The sequence below is a fragment of the Bombus pyrosoma genome, linkage group LG6 (genome assembly GCF_014825855.1).
Source record: "Bombus pyrosoma isolate SC7728 linkage group LG6, ASM1482585v1, whole genome shotgun sequence".
Lineage (NCBI taxonomy): Eukaryota > Metazoa > Arthropoda > Insecta > Hymenoptera > Apidae > Bombus > Bombus pyrosoma.
The window spans coordinates 15,636,724-15,661,939 of record NC_057775.1 but is presented as its reverse complement, the minus strand read 5'-3'; the positions used below and the strand labels follow the sequence as shown (position 1 = coordinate 15,661,939).

Here is a 25,216-nt window from a genome sequence, read left to right as displayed (position 1 = left end):
GATAAAAATAGGCAGCACGGTTTTCGTTAAACAAAACCAGCCACTTGCAGAACACGAGTTCGCGACTGAAGTACTAGACCATAAAACACTGTATAAAAATTAACATAAACTTTCCAAGGTTCAGAAAAACCGTAGAATAAAAATACAGAAAGGAATTAAAAAATAAGAGAAAAATTTATGTAAAGTAAAATCGTATAATACTTCACGTAGCTATCGCACGTGAAATGCATATATCGTCCAAAAACTTTCTCCCATCTTTTACCAATTGCGTTAAAAAGACATTTTTTTTTTTTTAGATAAACAGAAACAAAACATAACAGGCCAGCACCCTTTGCGTGAAACGAAAGCAAGCACACGCGTTCGCGACCACCGTGACCACATGAATCATTCGGCTGCAATTCGCTTTCCTGTCGCAGGCCCGAGAGTGCAAAATCAACGAGAGAACTGACGGTGCAACGTGTACTTGCGGGTGGGTAGCCGGCGAGAAAAGAAACACATCTCAATGCGTGTTTTCGCCCACGTCATCCCCGCCGTTTATATTTCTCTAGCAAGATTCGTGGTGCGCTTTGGCGAAGCGGTAATCGCGCGCGCGCACACATTAATGTCTTACTCCTACGAACACGGCACGGTGAATAAGCGAATGAATTGCCTTCATTACCACGATATATGCGGCGCCGCGAATCGTAGAAATCGAGGTAGCCACATCCGCGAGACCGTGGATTTGTTTAATAATAATGAACCGTAAGGACAATACGACACCATTGTAATTAATCACCGCTCGTTGGTATCTTGTTTCATATTCCGAGAAAGAGACTCATGACTTTAGAAATCATATTTAACCTTGGCAAATTCTTTCAATTTTTATGGAAAGTTTTCGTTCTTGGTTTAACAAATGTTTTCTAGTTTTATAGAAAACGCGTTTTCAGAAATATGAAATTCAGAATGGCGTTGCTTTTGGCGTTTACGGGAATGAAATATCTGGTATCTTTTAAACGATATTTGCCACAATGTAAAAGATAAGAATTTTGTAATGGTTTTTGTACAAGTTCGGTGGATAGCGATATTGAAATTTGCATAAGCAACACCTTATCAACCTAACGAATTTTGACCACAGATAAATGTACACGTAATTGGGACAAATAGGTAGTTGTAACGTAATAAACGATCGCATATTCGACTTAAATTTCAAACACGAAAAGGCATTATTTAAAAGAGAAGCGCGCTCGGGAATATCTGGGTTACGTAAATAAATCTTTGTTACCACATATTTTACACGATCACAATCAATTACCGATATCGTGAAATATATTTCTTGCACAAGTGCAACTCAAACGAAACCCGAATATCGTATACAACCGATTCAATAGGAAACTGACGTACTGTCGGCGAGGAGCCAACCTGTCGGAGTTGGCTCGCGCAGAAATCGCTCAGCAAGAAAATGAAGATTGACGTTCACGTTGTCTGAAAAAAACAAACGGAGACATCGACTTCGTGAAAGTTGGTGCACGTTGCAAACAATGCCTTAACCGCGGAACGTCGTCGTTTCTCAAGGGAAGAGAACAGAACGATGTAAATCTTCGAACCGCGAAATGCGTTAAAACAAGCCACCCCCGCGACATTTACAGGTAAAACGGAACTACAGCGTTGAGAAACCGCAACCAGGACATTTACAGTCGTTTAAATATTTTTTTCGACATTTCGAAGACAATGTTTCGACCACGTTGAACGTGCTATTGTTTAGCCAACATGTGGCGATAAATTGGTATGTAAATTTTAGAAACTCGATCGTTGATCTCGATAATGCTTCCGTGTAGCATTGGTTTCGATCAGTTTTGTAAAATGGCAACACCAAACATTTTGTCTGTAGAAGTAATGTTTAAGTACTTTTAATTTTAAATCTTGCTTTGAGATGACGTATGAAATATATTTGTTTAAATCATGTGTAAGGTGTTCAATAAAAAATTGAATTAGCATAAAGACGACGACCATTAAGTAGTTCCACAACTTTAATTTTAGATATTTGTAAAATGAACAGCGATGATTGACAATTGGTAAAGGAATATAAATTTATTAAATGCATCATAACGATAAATATGAAAATTGATGTAGTTTTATACGATGTTTCTAGTTATTTCCTATGAATATATAATGAATACACACCTCTATAAAAATATTGAAAACATCCATATCTTAACAATGTTTCGTGTTGTCTCATTGAAATTGGATTTAAATTCATGAAGCGAAACCTCGTAAAATTTAAAATTAAAATGAATAAAACGATTACAAAACAGTGACAATGTGCAAAAATGATTACGTATTAAGTGATTTAAAATTTCGGACATCGTATGCAATTGTATACAAAAAGCTGATTATTCGCCATTCTGATACAAACGAGTTTGACGCAAGAAACAGGCACTTAATCTGACTGAAGAGGAATTTAATGCTTCCATCGAGTTCCTAATTTCTTTGACATAATAATCTTTGTATTTATAAATCTTCTATTTTGTAATATTTTCTTTCATTTCTATTAAAGCTAAACATCATATTTACGTATACAAAAATTACTTTTATTTCTTAAATTCTCTCTTTCAATTATTTCTAACTCCTAATTTCGTGATTATAGAAATTTCCAGCTAAAGTAATAACCAGTTAACAGGTTAAAACATCTACTTGAACCTCGTTTTCTGACAACAGCCAACATCAATTTCCATCAACAGGTTTCTCCCGCGTCACAGCTGATCCATAATCACGATCCCACACAAAGTTAGCGTAACTTTCAAAATTATTAAGCAAACATTCGATGTTCGCCGGTTATCATTACACGTGATTGCCTGGAGAAAAAAGAAAAGCCTGGCTCGCTGAATTACATCGAATTTGCATACAGTTTTAATCGTCCTTTACGACCAATTATCGTCTAACATGCTATCGATGCATTTAAAATGATGCAGAAAGGGGGAGAGAACGCGTTCGCAAAACGCAACTTTCCAACCGATTGTCATTAGTTCACGGTGGTCCCGCGGGATAAAAAGGTGCACGGGGGAACTTACTTCGTGTTCCCTGAGCGGCGTGCTTTCTTCGCTGGGTTGGTATATTAGCATAAACGCAGCCGTTAAATCCGGATTCAAGGTTAACGGCACGTGAAACTCGGCCACCAGCAATGCGGCAGGTAGAGCCACGCCGAAAACAAGACGAGAGAATCCAACGAAAGAAAGAAGAAAGCCAGGCATCTCTGATTAAACACCGCTTTCCTCGCTACATCATTTGGTAATCCCTAAATCTTGTTTTCTGAAATTTTCGACCAACTTATCTCCTATGGAGATGAGATACGAGAGATTTTTGTTGTAGATTGCCAAGTATACGTTCGGGTTTCAACTGTTGGAATCCAGATTTGTTAAACATTGAAACGTAGACATAAGGAATATTTGATATTGTTTGTGGATTTTATAATTTATCGTTCGTATAATTTTTATGTGAGCGTGCGTTTGTTCATACATAATTAAATAGTTTGTATATATAATCGCACGTAATATGAATTATTATACAAAACAGTCGAGTTTTTTGCTATATATTAAAACGAATCTCACTTCGAAGTCATTACGATAAGGAATAGACTGATTCGGAAAATTGGACATATCTGACAAAGTTTAGAAGAGATCGACGTACAACGTAGTTTGCTAAACTGATTTGTTGTATATTTCCAAATAATATACGTCGAATAAGTTTGCATCTGAATAATATATCACTCATTGAATTGACATAATCTTGAAGAAACTTGGAATAATTGAAAAGAATTTCATATATCTCAGTAATGTATGAGTGATTTATAAACCGTTTTTCGCATGGTAGATAATATTTTTGGAGAAAGCGATAATCCCGCAAGAAATTCACAGAACTGGATTTTCAAATTTTCATAAGAATACGGTTCAAGCATCTTGGAATATTGAAACGCTGTCAACATACGTGCATTTAAATAACCGTGGCTATACAAAATGAAGACATTTCGCTATTCATACATCAGAATTTCTAAACATACGAACAAGCAAGCACAGTTTATGATATATCCAATATTCGAATGGCTATAGATCATTACGCTCAACCTTCTCAGTTTACGCATAAAAAGCGAAGTGAGTTAAACAACCGTTCCCCGGTTCAAAACACATGTTACGAATCAAAATATATACTTTCGTATCGTGACGACTCTATTCGCAATTGCGTATATCTGATACTACTATTATTCACGATTTATGTTAGACAACGGTCATGCAATCGACAGAGTTTCTTCTTTATTATATATATTCATGACTAGAGTGCGAATATTTACGCAATTTCATATTTACACATTACGAACATAATAAAAGAAACGGGGCCTAAATGGAGATTTATTTCACTTACTTGATACATGGAATATTTCAATATTTCTGCATCTTATACATACTCGAATTTCTACATAAATTGAAATTTTCCATAAATGCATGGACAATACGGATGTATCTATAATCTACTCATGACTAAACTATGGACGTGTATGGAATTTTATACCTTTACATAGTTCAAGAAATGGGAAATAACAGTTGGAATTATTAAACACAGAATATTAAACGTACGGCTCTCTGAATATTTTCTATATCTATAATTTGTAGTAAAAGAAATTTCTTTCATCTATTAAACTCATTGTTAAACTCATCTACTATTTTTGCATATTACACGTATTCTATAAATTTCTTACATTTAAATTTCCCTTAAGCTCGTGAAACTCCGCAGTTTAATAACAATACAACAAACAAACTATTACGAAACCCCAGAACATTCCTCTTTCTATCTCCAAACGTATAAGAATCCAGTTGCCAGATATCACTACGTAGAAACGTCTGGGTAACATAGTTCAGGAGAATGCACTTTCTAATCGAAAATCAAAAGCGCGCGACATAAACAAAACCATTCTGAGAACCGTGTTTCAAAGTATCTGTCCCCTGCGCAGTGACAAACGAACGACAAACGTGCTATGTTTTCTTTTTTGGGCAATATATGTACTTACTGAAAATTCTCGTCTCCAGCGATGGGTCAACCGTGAAAAGTTCGTTCGCTTCGTAGAGATCGTCCTCGCGACAAACGTTCAAACATACGAGGTCTGTTACTAGTACCAGGGAACCGCGTTGCGGCTTCATTTGCATCACTATAGCACGGTATCGATGTCAACGTCTCGGTAAACTTCAAAGTTAAACAGGGAATGTTTCCGTCGTTTCGGTCGAGACACAAGTATTTTCTAGTTTCCCTTTTTTTCCCACTTTTTCCACCGTGTAGTTCTCACGATCCCATTTTTTTTTCTTTTCTTTCTTTTTTCATTCTTCCATTTCAAACGTTCGATCGTTCCTGGAATCCGCTTAAACTGCTTCAGGTCCGATTTAAATGACAATCACTATGAAATATGCATAAACGTTTATTGTACGGAAGCAGAACACGTGTGGGGATAATTATACGTTGCTTCAGATAGTTAGCGTCATTGTTTCGTCGGTTCTACAGAATTTACGATTAGTTTGTTGCGCTTAGCTATACCTACGCCTTAAGCTTATGTAGCGTAAAATTGTTGTTGCTCTGATGAAAACACCACGTTAGATAAAATACCGGTCGAACTTCATTCATTGGAACAAAATTTTAGGCAATGCTCCCGAAGGAAGCACATCTTTAATTTTTGTTCGACACATTTCCCTTTCTTCCAACAAAATATTCGTCGTATTATATAATTTTCATGAGCCTATATGTAGCTGTATCATAAAAGAATTATATCTAAATAAATCATGAAGTTTTTACAAAAACAGGATTCTATTTTCATCTGATAATTTTTATAAACTCAAACATCTCAAATTTATGTAACTTAACTCGCAAACTCCAGTTATAAGAATTCCATTCATGGGATTCTATTATAATATTTCTTTTCTCTCTCATACAACGCGCATCCAACATTTTTCAACAAACTCAGAAGTCTCAAGCTCGAGTAACTCGAATTAATCTGACTAATTGTAAGGCTTCGAACCATATTTTACAGTTTCTTCAATTTTTGCTTCTCCTTTCTACAGCGCATTAATAATTCTCGAATAAATTGTCGATCGGATCGAGCAGCCGAGAGTCGACTTAACGGAATGGAACGTGACTTCATGGGTCTTGAATTATATCTCCCGTTGCAATTTCACGTTCCCGAAGAAATATTCGGTCTAAACACACGTTGGAGAACGCGCGTTTCGCTCATCGCCCTCGGCACGCGCCAAACAAGATGGATCGTACGTGAACGTAGAAAACGGATGAAAAGAAGGATGAGGAAGAGGAATATAATACGACCGATGTGATGTATACGAGGGTAGTTAGCCATGGACGGCGATTTACGTGTTTATCTGGTGAGAATGACGCGTAAGACAGACCGACAAACCGATGAATTACGATATAAATTACCGCCATTTGTCGAAACTATCCAGCTCCATTTGCGGTTCACGGTAACATTATATTTGCTTTCATTACTCGGTCGCTTTGTGTACGACGCTTAATATTTTATCTTAATGAGCAGAGAAAGGTAATTGCTTGTGAGAAGAGTGATTATGCGAGCTGGTTGAGTTGTTATTTTTAACGCTAGAAGTACTGGGCGTACCGTCATGTGTGCACACTATATAAACATGTTGATGATTACAATTAATAAAGTACAATGGGAAGAAACGTATAATTACGTTTTTATTTCAATAACAGTTCAACATGATGTTTTTACAGTAATTGCGGAAATAAAAAGACTAGAACTCTTTGATGAGTTAATACAACGAAGTGAGAACGTACAGGGTGTTTCGCTCGAAGCAAGTCATCTCATTATCTTTTTTAAATTATGACGATGCAGAAAACTTTTCGTTCCAAGGTAAACACGTTTTTATGCATTCGTAAATTGTCCTCTGTTGTTCACGACAATTCTCTCGTATTTCGCTTGAATCTTGGAAGTCACGTTGTTAAATACTTCGAAGTCACGTTATTACACGTACTCGATCATGTCCAAACATATAAATCGGTATAAACGCGTCTGACAACATTGCCAGAAATCCCACCTTAAATCTGCTGTGATCCTCGAATTTTTGCTCTAGTTTGAGCAATCAACAAGGATTTGTAATGGCTCAAGACTTAAGAAGATATTTCGCACAAAACTGAAACGAGAAACTATTCGTCTCGATAACAATTTTTTTTTCTTTTTTTATATTTTGTTCAAACTTGTGACATTTTTCAACGTTAAAGAGATATAATTGACTTAAGAACGACTGAAAGCAAAGTTGAACAGACGGTGAATGTCTGCTACCCAGAAGCGAGCTGCTGCGCCCATTTCCGCTGTCATGTCACCGCCACAAGATCCCAGACGCCAACGAAGAGATCGCATCGGGGATCGATTTATCGAGCGACATCGTCGATCGAGATCGTATCGATCAGTCTGTGATGCGGAAAGAAGGGAACAAGAATCCTAAAAGGGCCGATGTCACGGCGATTTTTCAGGTTACGCGTCGCAGAAGAGAAAGAGACGTTTAATCTGCGGTCTCGATCGCCCGTGCTCGAGGCGTGGACATTGTGGACAACCGCGATCCAGATCGCGACGTCGCGTTAATTGACGGGGATTTAGATTAATTGTCGACTAACGAGGATTGCAGATTTATCGGCGATAAATGTCGATGACTTTTTGCTCTTTACTGTTTGATTGGCTTCTTGGACGATTCCAGAACGGGTTTCCCAGTTGTAGGTAATTCGAAATGAGATTGGAGGCTGATAGAACTTCTTGGAACTTAAAATATTACAGATGGAATCAAGCCATAGTCAGAAACGAACGATGATAAGTTTGAGATGCGGCAGTGTATGTCCAAGGCTATGGTTACAGTCAATACGCGTTGTGACGAAATGTCGTCCCAATGAACATGCGAGCAATTAAATACAGTGGCTACAAAAGGTGTTTGCACACCGTTGTCTACTATAGCATTTACATATCGATTAATTCACTGCAAGTATATTAAATTTCGTGTCACATAGTATACTACTTTCGCGTGACTATGAAGATTTGATACTGTAAAAATGGGATGTATAGACCCTGATAGGAAAACATTTCATTGAGAAACAAGAATATGTGCAAATATTTTTACAACCACTGTATATAGATTCAGTCTCCGGATGTTTCGCTTATCAAGACGACACTTTGTCGGAACGCACGTCCTAACCATGTAACCTTAGAGAAAATCTGTCTGGTCGTGTCTGCATACTACGCGTCTACACGCTCTTGTTTGACACAGGAAATCCTACGTTCACGCCATAGTTACGGGTAGCAGAGCTACGTTATTCATTGTCGATATGGTCGACAATGCTTGGCACACTTGGGTGTCGTTGATTTCGACTTTTTAGACCAGTTGCACGGGAACAGGGTCGACTAATCCCAAGCGGTAGCCGTCCGCCTTATCTGGTAAACTGTGGCAACGACAACGACTCATTGTTGGCGAGGGAACCGCGTACCCTGTGTTCACATAACAAGGGCCTAGCAACGGTTTCGTGCGATGAAAATAACCGGTCGGTGTGGGACGAATGAATGAATCGTTTCGAAATCGCGGGGGGAGAGATATACCAGATGTTGGACTCTCTCGTGTCACTCTGCTGCTGGATATTCGAAACCTCGTTACCGACTGGCTCAATTAGATTTGTGATCATGGTGTCGCGCGGCTGTAACGATCCGGCCAAGTTAATGTTAGGTAGGTTCGAAGTGTTGTTTCGACTTGTTTATAGAGTGTACTGTGCAGGATGTGATTTTTGTGAATGAGGTTGGATCGAGACAGGTGTCCTAGTGTAGAGTTCCGAGAAAAAGAAATGTTTGTGGGTGTAATAGGAAGTTGAGTGGGTTAGATTGATAATGGAAGATTAAACGTTACGAAACGATTAAAGTATCGACGAAAATGAAATCCTGGTGCACGACGAATCTACTTGGATTTAAATCACCATATATCGTACGTGTATTTAAAAGGTGCGGTAATTTAAAACGCGTAATTGAATCCTGCGTTAGAAGAACGTCAAGATCGTCAAAGAAGAGTTTCAAGGACTAAGAACAGAAAATTACAAAAACAATATTTAACCGCTGTTGCAAACAGTTCCAAGCATAGCTTTTCGTTTTTCCTAAGAAACTTGTTCGAGCTGTATGCGTCACTTCTGAAATATATGCGATATATTGATATAAGTATATAATGATAGAAATAAAGATATGCGATATAATTCCACGAAACAAGTCACGATATAAAGGATTGGATAGCCAAAACGAGTCTCGTGCGTACGTGTGTAGTCATGTAAGGAAACGCTAGAATCTCCATAATACATAATCAATGCACGAGAGACACGCGAACCTACCGCGGCAACCGTTCGATCCACGGTAGTAATCGATAAGCAGTCACGTTTCTGTATCCTTTCTCGCATGATGCAAATTATCGGCACACAAGACCAGACAGGGGCTAATTTAATTACAATTTCACGGGTTATCGCCGGCGCGCTTTGATTCCAGATAGCTCGTGTGGCATCGCGTTAGCGACAATATTTTATCGCTAGATACTCGAATCCGACGTTAATACGAGCCACAAAGCGCGGGTGGTAGTAGAAGAAATACAGCCAGAAGATCGGGCGGCTCCTGGCGTCGATGTTCGCGGCAAGGATTGCATCAGCGCGCCCTTAATCCCATTACGAGTAAGTAATGGCCCCTCGTGCGCCAACCAGAGAACCGTAAAAATGTTGTGTCAGATGCTATCTGACTGGTTGTCGTTTGGTAATTTACCATACGTCCAATCTCGACGAGTTACACATTGGCTAAAGGTCAGACCGCTTTTACGCTCCTACCCGAGTCGATCGTGGCTTCCGAAGAAGTACCTTCTCTTCTCGGAGCCGTTCAAGTTTGTTAAAGGAGAAGAGAACGAATAGATTAGCGGACGAAGAAAGGAAGGGAGACCAGTGGAACGGTGGGTATTTATAGGTCGTTCGAATTCTATGGACCTCGAAGGGAACACGACGAGTAATAAGTTCCGTTTAAGTCCGAGCTGGCAGATAACGATCGGAATTTCGCGCCGAGCCTCCGACAGATACCGTGTGTATCCAATCTACTTGTAATTATATGCGACGGAATCTGGTATGTACGAACTGTTTAACGGTAAACGACCAATTGGTGCAAATAGCCGGGACTGGGAGAACAGCTACTTAACGAAATTGCCAGTGCACTGCTCTGCGTGCTCCTGATTGCGAGGATTGCTTTGAAAGCGCGTGCACGTATTGTGCAATAACCGACGAACCAGTCCGAGGATATCGTTCGCCGGATATTGCGTACCAACAAGTTCGAAAACCATTGCAATGGGGATGAACGGTACTATACGACTGCTCGAGTCAAGTTATTTCATAAATAATATGGGAAATTTAGGAGATAACGATGAAACGAAGATATTTATCAATGTATTAAGAGTTTTTCATATAAATCTCGACGTGGGAATGAATTTATACTTCTTTTTTATAAATTATGATCAATAACGAATTACGATCTTGCTGGCATACTTTTCGGAAGAATTCTTCTTTTCCGTATCTTGATAGAAATTTTAATTCATAATTAGTAAGATGGGTTTTATGAAAGCATAAAAATTTTTATGTTTGAGGTAATTTGGAAGAAGAAATAGGCAGTTTGAGAGAACAAGCAGTTGCGTAACCCACTGTACCACCCGTTGTAAATTTCTCAACGTTTCTATCTACGTGATAAAACCACCACTATAATAATTACGTCTTACAACGCAACGTGCTAAGTCTCAGACTAGGTACTCGTAAAAATTGGATCTCGTCGATTACCACTTTTCATCTTCGACGATTACGAACGTTCTCGTTGCTTCTTAGTAACATCTGACCTGAACTGAATTTCCATCAAAATCCACACCGACGAAAGTATCCATTCCATCATTGACGAAAGGAATCCTTGGGAAAAAACTCATAAAAGCGTAGCGTTGCCAAAAACCAGTCCAGATATATCGCTTCCGGTATAATGAAAAATATCAGGCAAATTAACATGGTCGAGCCGATATTGTTACAGTGATTTATGGTATGTAAAACAGCGTTCTGGCGTTCGAAGGGCAAGGAACGAGAGACGTTCGTCGTCAGTGAAGATGGTCAATGACGTCTGCGCGGAATAGCTATTAAGCCGCGTATCCACTGGTCAGACGCAAGTTGTTTGTGAAGGTTTGTGAAACCGTTCAGCCTTTAGAAAGTTGGTGCACGTGGAAATTGATATATAAATCGCGTATCTGACGTTAACAGATACTCGTCGCGAATGCTTTCTAAAGGAACATTTCCATTGGTCGCGCAAAACTTTTGTCAATGTTTGCAAACGTTCGTTAATGTGAATTTTCTTCGGTAGATAGCGGACGTAGAGCGTAAGCAATTGTAAACGATCGTGAAAATTTGCACGGCTTTAAAAGAAGTTGCTACATTAAAGAAAATTGTGTTATTCCTTTACGTTCGTAGAAAGTAGAAGAAAATAATAATTTTGAGATTTAACAATGTGCTGAGTTTTAAAATAGCTTCTCTGTAAAAAAGAAGAAAGAAATAGAAAATTTAACCGATCATATTCTATATATAATATTTCATTTATCAACGTTTGTTAAAGTTTGCTAGATACCTAAATTAAAAGATTCGAACGTTGATGAACGTCACAGTTAATATTTATATTTTGAGTAGCGATATCCGGTGAATACGTGGCTTTAGGTGTTTCACGAGACGATTAAATCCGCATCATTGACCGCCCTCTTATTATCCGCGCCCGGTTTCCTTGGCCCTCTCACCTTCTCTTCGCCTCCCGCTTTCTACTTGCATAATGCATAAACGGGGTGAAAACACGAGGAAGCTGTAACGGTCTAACGTCATTTTACGCGGTAAAGAGACTGCGAATTTACAAGAAACCAAGCCGACTGCATACCAACGAGCCTGAATCCCAAGAGGTAGGTCTCCTTCATTCCGCAATCTCTTCACAGCCTTAATTCCCGGTGGATCTTTCGCAAAAACAGGTGCGAACACCAACAAGGGGATTTAAGCGGATACTTACTCTTGTTCAGTTTGGTTTGGTAATTTGCGAACAAGTTTTCGATATATGATTCCATCTTCCAGCACAAACTTCGACAGCAATTACGTACGAGGTTAAATTTGATACACGTAAACTAAACTGGACACTTTATTAAGTATTATATTCGTGATTGCCTTTAGTTACTATATACGAGATAATATGTGTTAGGCTGTCCGAAACGTGTCTTTCTTTCGCAAACGTGTTTTTTACAATAGTGCACCTTCATACAAACGTGAAACCAAGTGTGTGAAATGTCGCGGTGTTTATCTCAACAGAACAAAATGGATCGTACGTAATTCGACGAAATAATATAAAACAAGAAACGTTGTGCGTCTATTATTTCCTCATAAAACGAAAGAAACTTTTCGGACAACCTAATACTACGATTTTGACATTTAACTTACTGACTACTAAAAACCAACCAGATGAACTTCATTTTCCGAAACATTCGATAAACAAAATTTGAAATACGTGAATAGCGTTTAACTTTTCAGGAACCAAACGATTCCCCTTGATAGAGTTGATGAACTTGACTTTCGTATAGCTCGTTTATCGCTGACATATATCGCACTGTGCCTTGGTCGGATCTTTTTTTATTACTATATTTCTACTAGAATTAAGTGTAAGCAATTACTTCTCATCGAACGATTAAATTTTGAAGATATCCAAGAGACAATCGTAGAACTATGACCGTCTTAACATTCCAATTACACGGTGCAGGTGCATACCGGAGCCTCCTATTGTCCTGATTTTTTCAGTCACGCTAACACAGGCGTTAGTCGCATTACTCGTTGGATGTGAGGATGCCTTTGATTTGAAAGCAAGGCCTGACGATAATATATGAACTTAGTAATGGTAACGTTGAAAAGATAATGTAGCAAGTTCCACAGCAGTTGTTTACAAGTTAACAAAGTGAAACGAGGGGAAACGTTCGAACGATGGAACGCTTAGTTTCGAATAGTTTGCGCGACGTCGTTCCCAAGATTCTCGGCGTAGATAAAGCTGTAAGGAGCCATGTTCGCAAAGACACGGCGAATTGTCAGCCGTGTGAAAAAATATTACGGCTGTGTTACGGTCGTTTACGCGGCTTACTGGTTCTCCTCAGTAGCGTAGCACGTCGGAGTTATTCTTGTACGTGGAATAGTTACGAGCCTCTCGGGTTCTCTGCTTAATATGCATGGAAACGCACCGCTACGACCATATGCTTCGTTTACCGCTTCCAATTTCTCATTGTTGCGAGACCACTAACTCACTGCGAGATTTTCTCGTACCCATCATAGCGTCGTTTTGTGTAATGGTTGAAGCGGCTTGTTAAGTCATCGACGAAGAAAAAGACGATTGTTTCAATGTAGAGTAATAATTACAGGTAATTCAAATACGTTAGCGACTGTCTTGACAGGCAGCACTATCAATCATGTATATTACTTACGTCTCATTCATACATTTACTCATTATCTGACGACTTATTTTGAAGCAAATGTGTTTGGATCGTTTGAAGAGATCAGTGCAAATGCGCATATGCAAGCGTATGTTTCACTAATAATGAAATAGCTACGTACAGAAAACGATACGTAACATCCTATTCATCTAAAGGATTTTGTTATGGCTTCAAAGTCTTTACGAACAAGTACTGTTATGTGCTAGCATGTTGAGAAGCGTAGAAGTTTCTCTGTTGGAATTTAAGTTTCCTACAATTAAAGATTTTGTCATTCCTAGTAACAGAATGTTCTTTAATTAATTAAATTTTCCATTTAAATACGCCTTTATTTTAGCTTAGAAACAACTGGCGAAGAATAATCCGCTATTATTTTAAACAAAACACAGAGACGCGTTTATCTTCCTTCGATAATTGATATAATTTTATTTGCTCCTGGAAGATGATCTGACTAAAATCTCGTATCATCGTATTATGTATAACGTAAGGAACGTCGTCGTACATGATTCGTATACGTATACGTCAATCGTTTGTGTATCTCCAGATACGGGAATTTCACGTGACAGAACTCGTGCAGTCTACTGTCATTTCTACTCAAAGGATATCTAAGGATTAATATCTGTTGACATGATTGCGACTAATTACATATTATTGAACGACAGAATATCGCGACAGTGGCTCAAAAACGAAGGCTGATGTGAATTCAAATGAAATTGTCCCGAGTAAAATGAAATGTCACGGTAGGCAAATTCGCTCGGAGAGTTACTATTTCATCTATGGCCTCGAGCTCCGTGAGACACGTTAAACATGCATGAAAAGGTACTAATAAGACACGCGCTGCTATTTATTTCTGACAGCTATTGTTTAATATTAATACTCTTTCCATTCGTCGTATGCACGAGCTTAGAGGGTCTTGAATTACCATTAATGAATGTTTCTATCGCTCGATACACGAGCAACCTAAGCTATAAGCTACAATAACTATAACGTATGTGTGCAAATAGCGTGTTATGAAATGCCTGTTGTACTTTTATAAAGTATCTTTTATTATACTTTATTATACATCCAAATCAGCCATATTTTATTCTAAATAGCAATTCGTTGTTTCAACTTAGTTTTAATGTAGTATGAAGGTAATCAGAAATTGAAAGACGAGATCTGTAAACTGTTAAAACGAATAAAGTGAATTGAACGAAGCACGATTTTATTAAATTTGATTTTTATTCTAAATTACAAGACTGTAAATTACCAGGTAAAAATTGCCTAAGAAATTTCGATATTTTGCTTTTTTTATTTTAGACGTAAATAACAAATAATAACGTATTCACAAAAAAAAAAAAAATAATAATAATGAAGCAAAAGATTAGATACCTTTGATCAGGAATCTTCTAAAAATTCTTAAATAGCACGAATTCAATCATACACAAGATCATAATCTTTTCAATGGTGAGTGACTCGTGCCCTCTAAATACACCAAATTGCTATATTTATCTTTCCCTGTTTAGAATGACTAAGACGATAGTTCTACAATTATCAAGAAACACCTGTCTCTTTGCTTATTTATGTCCCCGCGCAACAAAACTTTCGAGACTATAAAAGTTATTCAGCTCTGCCCTTTTGGAAGCTTATTATTCACACTTAAGTGACATCTAAAGTGCACGTTATTTTTTGGGACTGTCACGCTTTTATCGGACGATTTCGCGGGGGCCATATCGATCTGACAGTCGCGTAAAAGCTATGTCAGAATGCGATCAGCACCGACTGCCACGGAATCCTAACAAAGTTAGTGGAACCCTCTGTTGCGTAGCGGGAGTCAGCTGCCGCGGCTGGATGACAAATCGTTGCTCGGCCGACCTGACAGCTAACATCCATTGGCCGTTTTACAACTTGATAAATCGCGTCGGTACATGGGGGAGATCTCTGCATTACGAAACAGTGTACATTAAGCGTACACTTTGAAGTTACTTCTCTATCAGACTTCTATCGATTTTATTCAATTTCTTTCTGAAATTTTTATTTGTTATACCACCTTCATCTTTCTCATTGATTTAAGGTGCATTGACAGTAGGATTATCGACGACATGCGTACAAGGTTTGTATCCAAGAAGGCCACACGAGAAGCGTGTAAGATATATCTATATACATAAAAGATATATCTACATATAACACAAAATCAAACATTTATAGTTTACAAAAGATCATTTATGAAGATATTAAGAAAAATTATAAATTAGTTATTTGGACCAGTTTGACAGTTTTCGACGAATCTATTAGAACGAGAATTTATTAGCTCTGCGTAAACAAATTGGACCATTTATGTCCACGCAATCAAACATTTTTACTGTTCTAGACTTTCAAAATTTTGAAATATTCATTGATGTCTTTGCTATACTATATCACCAATTTTGAAGCCAAATGTTTGAAACTTTTTCTCAATAAAATAAAAATTTCGCTGGAAGAAATTTAAGAATGAGATAATTTTTCTCCTATAAATTCAACGGTCTAACTTGTCTATAAAGGGCTGATTTTACTTAATTCGATCCTTGCTAGTCAAACTTATTAATGATTCATATACTCATTTTATTTATGCTCATTAGTTGGTAATGTTTTCTAATTAACGACCAATTAGGATGCGATTGAAAAGTAACGTAGAAAGATGAATTATCGGATGAATGTTGTAACGTGGAATGATTAATGGAATGATAGATTGTTGAGAGGATCGCCTACTCGAAGTAATGGAGAATGTTAGTGGGTCGTTTAATGCTTCGAAAACTTTGTTGTAACGCTGAAGTTGGTTATCGTGTAAACAATTTATTATATCGTAAATGTCTACTCCTACATTTAATCTCTACCATTTTATAACGTATGTCCCATTGTGAGTAAACCCAGGAGTGGGCCCGATATATATAATAAGATTAATTGCCCATAGAGGTCTTATGTCAAATAGGTGGAACGATGACGAAATTTATCTGACAACAATGAAATCAAAATTCTCGTTCCTAAATAATCAAATCGCAAACTCCTGTTTCATAACTTAGTTTATTAGTTATTTACTCGTTCCAAAATAAAGAATCAATTCCTATTTGTACAAAAACTATATGGCAACGCTAAAGATAAACGCTTATCATCGCACATAAGAAAAAGCTTCCTTCCGTAAAGTCCGATTTGCGCGAAAAGCCTACGTTACATCATTATGGAAATCACCAGGCCCAATTTCCATAATGAACAAGTTGCATAAATTACTTCTACGTGCTAAATTTATGCTGCCTGACTAAAAATTGAAACGATTCCGATATCCTTACTCTCTAACGATATCAACGTATCTATTTATACGGCCACGGTATACATAGATACATTGTACCACTTAGATCAATTTTGAAGTGAAACAAACTATCAAAGAATGTTAATTTAAATCACGGTTGCTCCACGAAGATCGCTATTATCCTACTCCTTTTAATAGATTACCGTGTCATTTTGTTACGAGCACAGCTTGATTTACGAGAAAATCTGCTTTTTAATATGATAGCTAGAGCAAATTATTTATTAGCATTGGCAATTACGAGGGGTGAAACACTATCCCGCTGGAACCAGTTCCATCGTTCAAAAACGAGAATCTTTTAGTGAATAATTGCGCGCAGGGTTGTACGCTAAAATTAAAACTGGAATTAATTATAATATAATCACCTGGTATGAGCACACTCGGATGATAACGTCTAGCGAAATAATAATAAATAGCATGAATAAATATCGCGGTGAGGTACCTATCTCGCATTGATTCGATATTTCACGACCAATTATTAAAGTTATTACGATTCTAATTAGAAATGGCCGTATATGATTATAATTAGCTGTACCAATTACGCGCCAGCTTATCGCACGATTGGAAACCTGCTTGCGAACGCTAATCAAATGTGTCTCGATTCTTCTTAAAGATTAAACATAACGACGTTCAATATTTGTATTATTAAAAAGTAGAAGCACATCAAATTCGATACAACTTTTATGGATATAACAATATAATTCGGTATTTATGTAGGTAATTCTAACAGCATCGTTCGTTTCTCTTTTTTCAATTTAATTCTATTCCAAACACGCTGTTCCAAAAGAAACTTTATAAAATTCTTTTCCTAACATTTTTGCGCCCCCTTTCGCGTTTATAAATTACCATCATTTACATTCTTATTATATTCAAGATTTCCTATTCAAAAAAAGAAGAAAAAATGGAACGCAAGGCAAAGACATATAATCATCACGGATTAACCTAAAATCGGGAAAAAATAATCCTGGTATTAGATATTACAAAGCGATCCAGTTTTATCGTATGCGCGCTATTAAGTAGGATTAAATTGAACAGGGGGATGATAAATGCGTTGAGAACAGCTTTCGATGTAAAAGAGCCGCTCCTTAAAAATTCTCTCGCTCTATTTACATCGACCGATCTCCCTTGTCACTGTGCATGACTTTCTGTGATTTTTAATCTATAATCACTGCGTGAATTTGCGTCATGCTTAAATCTTGGCTACGGGCACGTGTTACAAGTAATATACATACATATATTTAGCAATGAAAAGATTATTCTCGCTCGTATATCTAGTCGACACAAATCGATCTAGACACAAATCGATTTAGGCACAAATCGGTTAGACAGTTTGTTTAAGCAATTCGTAAAGGAAGGAATCTTCAGTTGCCTTTATTAACTAGCTGAGAGATTTAGTACGTGTGATAATCAAGTCGAGTGCGTCTTTGGACGATGATCAAAATTAAGTAAAATGGAACTGAATCGATATGAATTTAAATGGCACGAGGATTAACATATTCGTATGAGGAATTATTCGTATTAAGTTGAGACTACTATAACGCACAAAATTCACGCCCACTTGTAAACAACGTTAACTAGATAGTAAGGTTCACATCTTATATTATGTACAAGTTATATGTGCCTCACATATTTCGAGATAAGAGAAACTGTAATTAATCCCTTCAGGAAAGAATTTATTTCAAGCCAGGGAAAGAATTTCCTTTTATCAATGATTAATTATAGAGAGAAATTTTGTCTGATGTTGATGCTAAAATTTAGGATCAATTTTACCGGAGACAGATCTATTCATCTTCTATTTACTTAATTAATGCTAAAATACGACGTTACACGTACACCACATGGAGCGTGAAAGGTTTCAAAGAAAATAATTCTCTTTCTAGCGTGTGTATTGTACACCACAGATATAGTACTGAACTACAATATACGATATCGTAATTTCTTTTAAATAGAATATCCTGTTTAAACGAAAAGAATTCTGAAACCCGAGATTATTTTTCAAATATTCTGTCGATGAGAATCGACGAAGATAGTAAGTTAATATTTTGGTGGAATAATATCTGAGACCACAATTGAAAATAGTATGAGGAGTCATTCGAAAGTTAATTCTGTCGATAAGTAACAAACGGCACGTGATTCATAGTCGAATAAATTTCATCGGCAAACTATTTCTACCACGTTACGAAATGGTTATGTCAAAATTAGTAATGCTTACTTTCTGTGTCAGTATCACATTTGTACAACACGGTATCGTGCAGTTCTCGGACGTCATTAACCTGAAGGGGCAGTAAGTAAAATTGGAAATCGAATGGGTTTTCTCGATGATCGTATCTGCTTGCAAATTCATAATATAAGAGCTAAATCGGTTCGGTATACCAATATACTATACGGCATACCTCTGAAAATAGTTGAACAACGAGCTTCTATCTTATCGACTTGTAACTCCGTTTCACGATAAACGAATCGAGTTAACATTGCTCAATACGTACAATGTATCTAATAGAAACTCCTATCACCAGCCAATACCTTCTTACGATCGACTTACGAATATTGGAAAAATCTTCTGGAATCGAGTGGAGTCAATAAGTGGCACTTTTAGTAAGTGTCGCCTCTAATCGAACCTGTGGTAACAAGCCATTTTTCCTGGATAAAATCGAACCTAATTATACCGGGCGTACGATTAACCGAACGTTTTAAAGTGCGAACATTGGCAAACCTAAAATCGCAGATATCGGAGATATCTAATTGGATCGCGAACGAAACGAAACCAGACTGTTGACGCTATTAGACACACGTGAACGCGTGAAACCAGCGAATTGTCGACTTTTTTCCCCTGTTCCTGGAATTTTTAATCAACATTCCACGAGCATTGATACTGCGCCGACTGGCGAAATGTTAATTAAATCGGTGATAAGGTGATTCTTCGATGGCGTGAAAAACCATCGACCCACGGTAAAACCGGCATGGAGAGAAAGTTAGGCGCGTTTTATTCATCTTTCTTGATCTTTCTTGCTCTTTCTCGGCCTTTCTCGATCCTTGGTAGTAAAAGCGATCGCAAATCGATCGTCGACGTTTCTTTTTCAGGTTGTAGACAATACCAGTGAACTTTTCTCAGGTGGTTATTAAGCGGCAATTAAGTGTTGGCCGCAACGTGCATTGCCGTGCCGATGCTGTCACGCCTGTCAGACGGCGCCACCATAAAATGTCAAGACTTAACAAGTGCCGTGTAAATGAAGAACGTTAATGCGTATTGACGGCAGGCGAACCGGATTTGATTGAAATGTTCCGTGGCCCTGGGGATATTTGCATGCAATCTACGCTCGAAAAGAAATCGAATCGATTCAAGATACGCGATTTATTGGAAACAAATCTGTAATTGATTTATCGGCCCCCGGGTTAAATTCTATTGCTATCGAAATGTAAAACAATCTTCGCTATAGTTTGGTGTTTTCAAAGGAATGCATCTAAACGTGATTGAAGAAGATATTAAAAAAAATTTTTTTTCCTCTTTTTTTTTAAAGGAAGATTGTTACGATTCATTGGTTTGAAAAATTTATTGATTAGTAGTTGGTATAATGGCTTTTCATGGTAATGTTACTTTCATAAAAATGAAGTTTATAAAATGTGTTTCTTTGATAATATCTGGTGTTATAATTCCTTTCACACGCTGGTATTTCAGTCGATATATTTCATATATTTAATATATTATATATCCAGTATATCATAATAATAAACAGGTGCATTTAGATAGAAATCCATTGGACACGAAATTGAGAAAGCGAAGGATATGTTAAATGAACGTGACTGGTAATTGACAGCGTGAATTTGTTCTATTTCTTTATGATTAATGAACTTTCTCTGTTCCCTATACGTTTACGTAAATCTAAAAACAGATAAGTAGAAATACGTTTCATTTAATGTGCTATATTAGATGCTTACATACAATGGAGTAATCACATATTTTACTTTCGGGAAATAAGAAATAGGCTTACCATGTTTCACTCTATATATTCCCTCTTGAATTTCAAAAAGGCTACAAATAGAAAATCCTCAAAATAGACAGGGAAATTTCAACTCTTACGACTTCGATTCATTTCTGAAACGTTCTTTCAGATAAATGAATACTTTGCACGTAACAAATGAACAGCTTCATTATTCAGCTGTACCAACTCAATCTTTGTCGGAGACCACCGAACCACCCTGCGTGAAAAGACTGACGAACGTGCTGTCGCGACGTCTAAACGCAACATATCGGTGCGGAACTGCCTCTCTGAAATCCGAGAATCTTGTTAAGTGACGAACATTTATACGATCGCCACTAGGCGAAGAAACGAACCGGGTTCAACCGAACGCGTCACGGTGCCACGAGATATATTTGCATCCGTACGGCAAACCCACCGCCAGGCAATGCGTTACGACTTACGACCAGCTTATCGAGCAGTGACAGTCGAAGTAAATCAATGTACGAGACAGGGGATGCCGGCTAATAATAAGAACTGTTTCTGCGACCACTGTCGTTCCTGTCACATATGACACAGTGTACCATAAAGCCACTTTAATCGACTCCATCCTACGGGTTCTGCTTCTGTCTCGTCGTTTCAATCGATCCATTTTCTTTGATCGCGTACGTGCACGTTGGTGATTGTTAGCCTGTCGATTGTTATGCATTTGTGGGAAACTGAAAGGTGCGAACATGCACAGGAAATATTCAAAGAGTATTTCTTCTAATTTTTAATAGATAATTCTATCAGATTATTCTACGATTAATATGATTTCTTCAGAGTTCAATGTAAAAATGCTATGAAGATTATTGCTATCGTAAAATCGGAAAGGAAGATCTCATAGAAAAGGGTAGAGTTATAGAAAATACGAGGGAATTCATCGCCAACGGATAATTTTTCATTCTCGTCTAATATACAAAAGCCAACGACTGGATTACATCTATGGAATCTAGTAATGAGCTTTAGATTTTAGATAGAACCGCTTCGACATAGTTTCTGATTCGTTCGTTTTGATCTGACTTATGGGTAGTAAAATGAAAAGACGATAAAACGTCGTGGAGGATATTACAAATAATTCACTAAAAACATATCATGAAAATATTCCCTGGCAATTTTTAGAACCTGTCCAGCGTACGTAGCGAATATTACAAGCTCGCCGATAGAAAAATACAAGCCTGTCTATACAGCAATTGACATAGAAAAAAGAGGAAATCTATTCTTAGATTAAGGAATTCCACAAAGAACTTACTGTTTCGCAGACGACTGATGTCATATCATCAAACACGTGGATATCACCGGCTTGGTTGCTGGTAAACGATGAAACATCGTTCGTGACTGACCCCACAAGGGAACGATACGGCGGGCGATGAATCTCCCCGTAACAAGAATGAGTGGTCGAACGACGATTTCGTTACGAAGAGACCTGTTAACAGCCGGCAGTCGATGACGTTCTCACTCGATTATCTAACACTTTGCAGAGTTCGATCGTAGATTACACTTACGCGGCCCGACAGCCGCTCTTAGATAACGTTCAACGTGCTCCCGCCGTAGATTATACTGTACTTGAACGTCACCACCAAGTGTTCTTACGTATCGATGACGTGCGTCATCGCCACCTACGAATCCGGTGGTTCGTGGTAAACGAAAGAAAAAAAATATGGGAACGTCAGTGATCTGTGGAGCGTCACGCGGAGCGCACTGTTTCAATAATATTTATGCCGGCCACCCCCGCTGCCTCAAGGAAGTCGAAGAATGTTATTTTCTTAAGCGTGGGTGAAGGGGAGTGCGTAATAAGCGAGTTGGATTTCGGTTGACTGACATTCGCAGTATCTAATCTAGTCCGACGTTTCAAATTCACTGTATGCTTCTTACAAGCCGTTCCCTGTCTGTTCCATTCATCAGGCTCCGACTATATGTAAAATTCGATACTCGATCTATCATATTTGAAATACCCATTAGAAATTGTTTGATTAGGGTATCGGTATGCAAAGCTTTTCAACCGAAATATTGAAATTTACTTCTTCCCTGGGATGAAATTTCGAATATCTAGCTATTCGTGTGAAGGAAATTAACTTAACGAAAAATGACTAACAACGAAATTTTCATCGTTCAAACAACACTTGTGTCAATGTGAAGTCCCGTTCGAATTTCCAAGCTACATCTACGTATCCACTTTGGATTTATCGTATTCGAAACGTTAAAAATTATTCGATTACAATTGTTTGAATAAAAATATAAAAACGCGCCTTTTTTTCTCGCCGCGTGAAATCTCAAATTTCCCGCTGTTCACGCCATACAAGCAAAGCTCCTAAAAAAGAGCGATCCATCGGGATCACGATCAACCGAGCGATTTCTCGCGTCGGCTCGATTATTTATCGTTCTCACGTTTTAATTCCCCAAGACGAATGGCTCAAAAGGAATTCCGTCTTGTTCGAAGAGATGACGCGTTACCTGCGTATCTTCTTCTTAAGCTGAAAAGCTTCGCGTTCCAACTAGCCACGATTTGGCTGCTCTTCGAGGAATAAGACGCTGCACACACCCCATCGTCACGAGTGTATCCCTGTGCGCGCAACAAGATACAGAAACAAAAGATCGGCCTCTTTCCACCTAAGCAAACGAATCCATCAAAGGGCGTGAGTGAAACACGAGTGGAATATCTCGTGGTTCGTGGAGTGGCGCTAGCCAAGAAGCTACCATTCTCACAGTAATTATGTAAATTTTTAGAAGGGTTCGAAACACGAACCGACCAAACAAATACCCTTCCACCAGATAAGAAACACCTTCGTGTATTTACTTTTGGCGTGAAACCATTGTTTCGAGCCACGAACCTGGAAAGTATTCTTACATTTGGATTAGCTGTCGCTGTTCGATGTGTTCAAGGGTCTACAGTCTACGGTCTACAGGGAGCGGTGTAAGTTGGTTTTGTAAAATAGTTGTGGATACCTCGTGCAAGGAATTCTACTAATTGAGGGATTTTAGGAGAAGAAGAGTCGTACAAATTTTTCGTTTGTGAAAACTAGGAGCGAAGTGAAATTGTAGTAGAAAAACGTGCGTGGCTCCTTACAAACTTACGAAAGTTCAAAAATTCGTAATAAAATTCTCGAGGTGAGTAGGAATATTATGTAATATTTTCTATAGTCATCTCGTTTCGACAAAAAGACATATATAACACTTTCTCCTCTGCGTTCGCTAATTAGATAACGAAGAATCTTTATTTCAATAAGAATATTTCATTCGATGCTTGACTAATTTCCCGTTTATGTACGATGACTTTATCTTCTACTTTAACTTGAACGTAATGCATTCTCAGAAATATGCACGACACGTTCACATTGCCTTTTCACGTATTAATATCCTTGAACAGGGAGGAGTATAAATTACTCATTTCTTACCAACTTACTAATTGAAATAATTAGCAGAAACGTTGATCAACGATATGTACCGGCTCGTTATTCAAAAAGATTAACCAGACAAAAATGGCAAGTTTCACAATTACCTTGAATTAATTCCATACTTTCTTTCAGAGAAACATCAAGTTATTTTTCAATAAAACGAAAAGCCATTAACTATGAGCCAGAAAAATTGTCATAATAAATATATATATATATACTTATTCAATATTTTATTTTATATATATAAAAGAGTAATAAATATTAATAATCCCAGCGAACATTTATTCATAAATATTTCCAGTCAATTATCAAATAATCTGTTCTCTTCATTTCATTGAAAACTAGTGAACAGCTCCGCACAATTAACCAAATCCTCGTAGTTTAAATTCTAAAAGATAGATAGTCAACGGAAGTTTCGCAAATCATATCAGTACACAAGATGCCGCGTTCATTTGTTATCAAATATCATTATTGAACGTAGTCTCAATGAATGCTAAGTAAAAGAGGGATCCTCTGGAATTTCTTAATGAAACATGGTGCATCAGAGACGATATTGCAGAAGTCGTTGATGATAAGTGGTTTCACGACTTTTGCCACGGACAAGCTCAGCTTCGTTTGCTTATTCATGGTTCATAGTTATCGGCGCTCTGTGATAAGAACGAGACGATGTAGTTGACAAGGCTGTGCGTAAATCTTCTAATAGTCGTCTCATAATTAAAGTTCGTCTCGAGCGTTTAAATACAAGTTCTTTGGAATTTATGTTACGACACATGTCGGTGGGGAACAATGTGAGAAATTAGACGTCGACTAGGTTAAATATAGTCAACGAATTCCGTGTCACGGTGATTGCCCACGATAATAGTAAAATTTTTATTACAAGATACAAGATGTTCTACGATTCAGTTCAGCGAGCTGAACGCCTCTGGAAGGACTGAACGAGAAAGCCGAAGA

General features: G+C 37.7%; 1 protein-coding gene across 2 annotated transcripts in view; it reads right to left on the bottom strand.

Annotated features, from left to right (window-relative positions):
- The window catches only part of LOC122568773, a 59,214-nt gene extending 36,920 nt beyond the window's left edge, over nucleotides 1–22,294 (bottom strand). The window contains exon 1 of one of the 2 annotated variants that reach the window (XM_043728921.1): nucleotides 22,123–22,294. The gene's annotated coding sequence lies outside the window, so the exon portion shown is untranslated. Of the gene's footprint in view, nucleotides 1–5,035; nucleotides 5,336–22,122 lie in introns of those variants that run through there. The other variant, XM_043728920.1, reaches the window with a different exon arrangement.
- Between the last annotated feature and the right edge of the window lie 2,922 nt (nucleotides 22,295–25,216).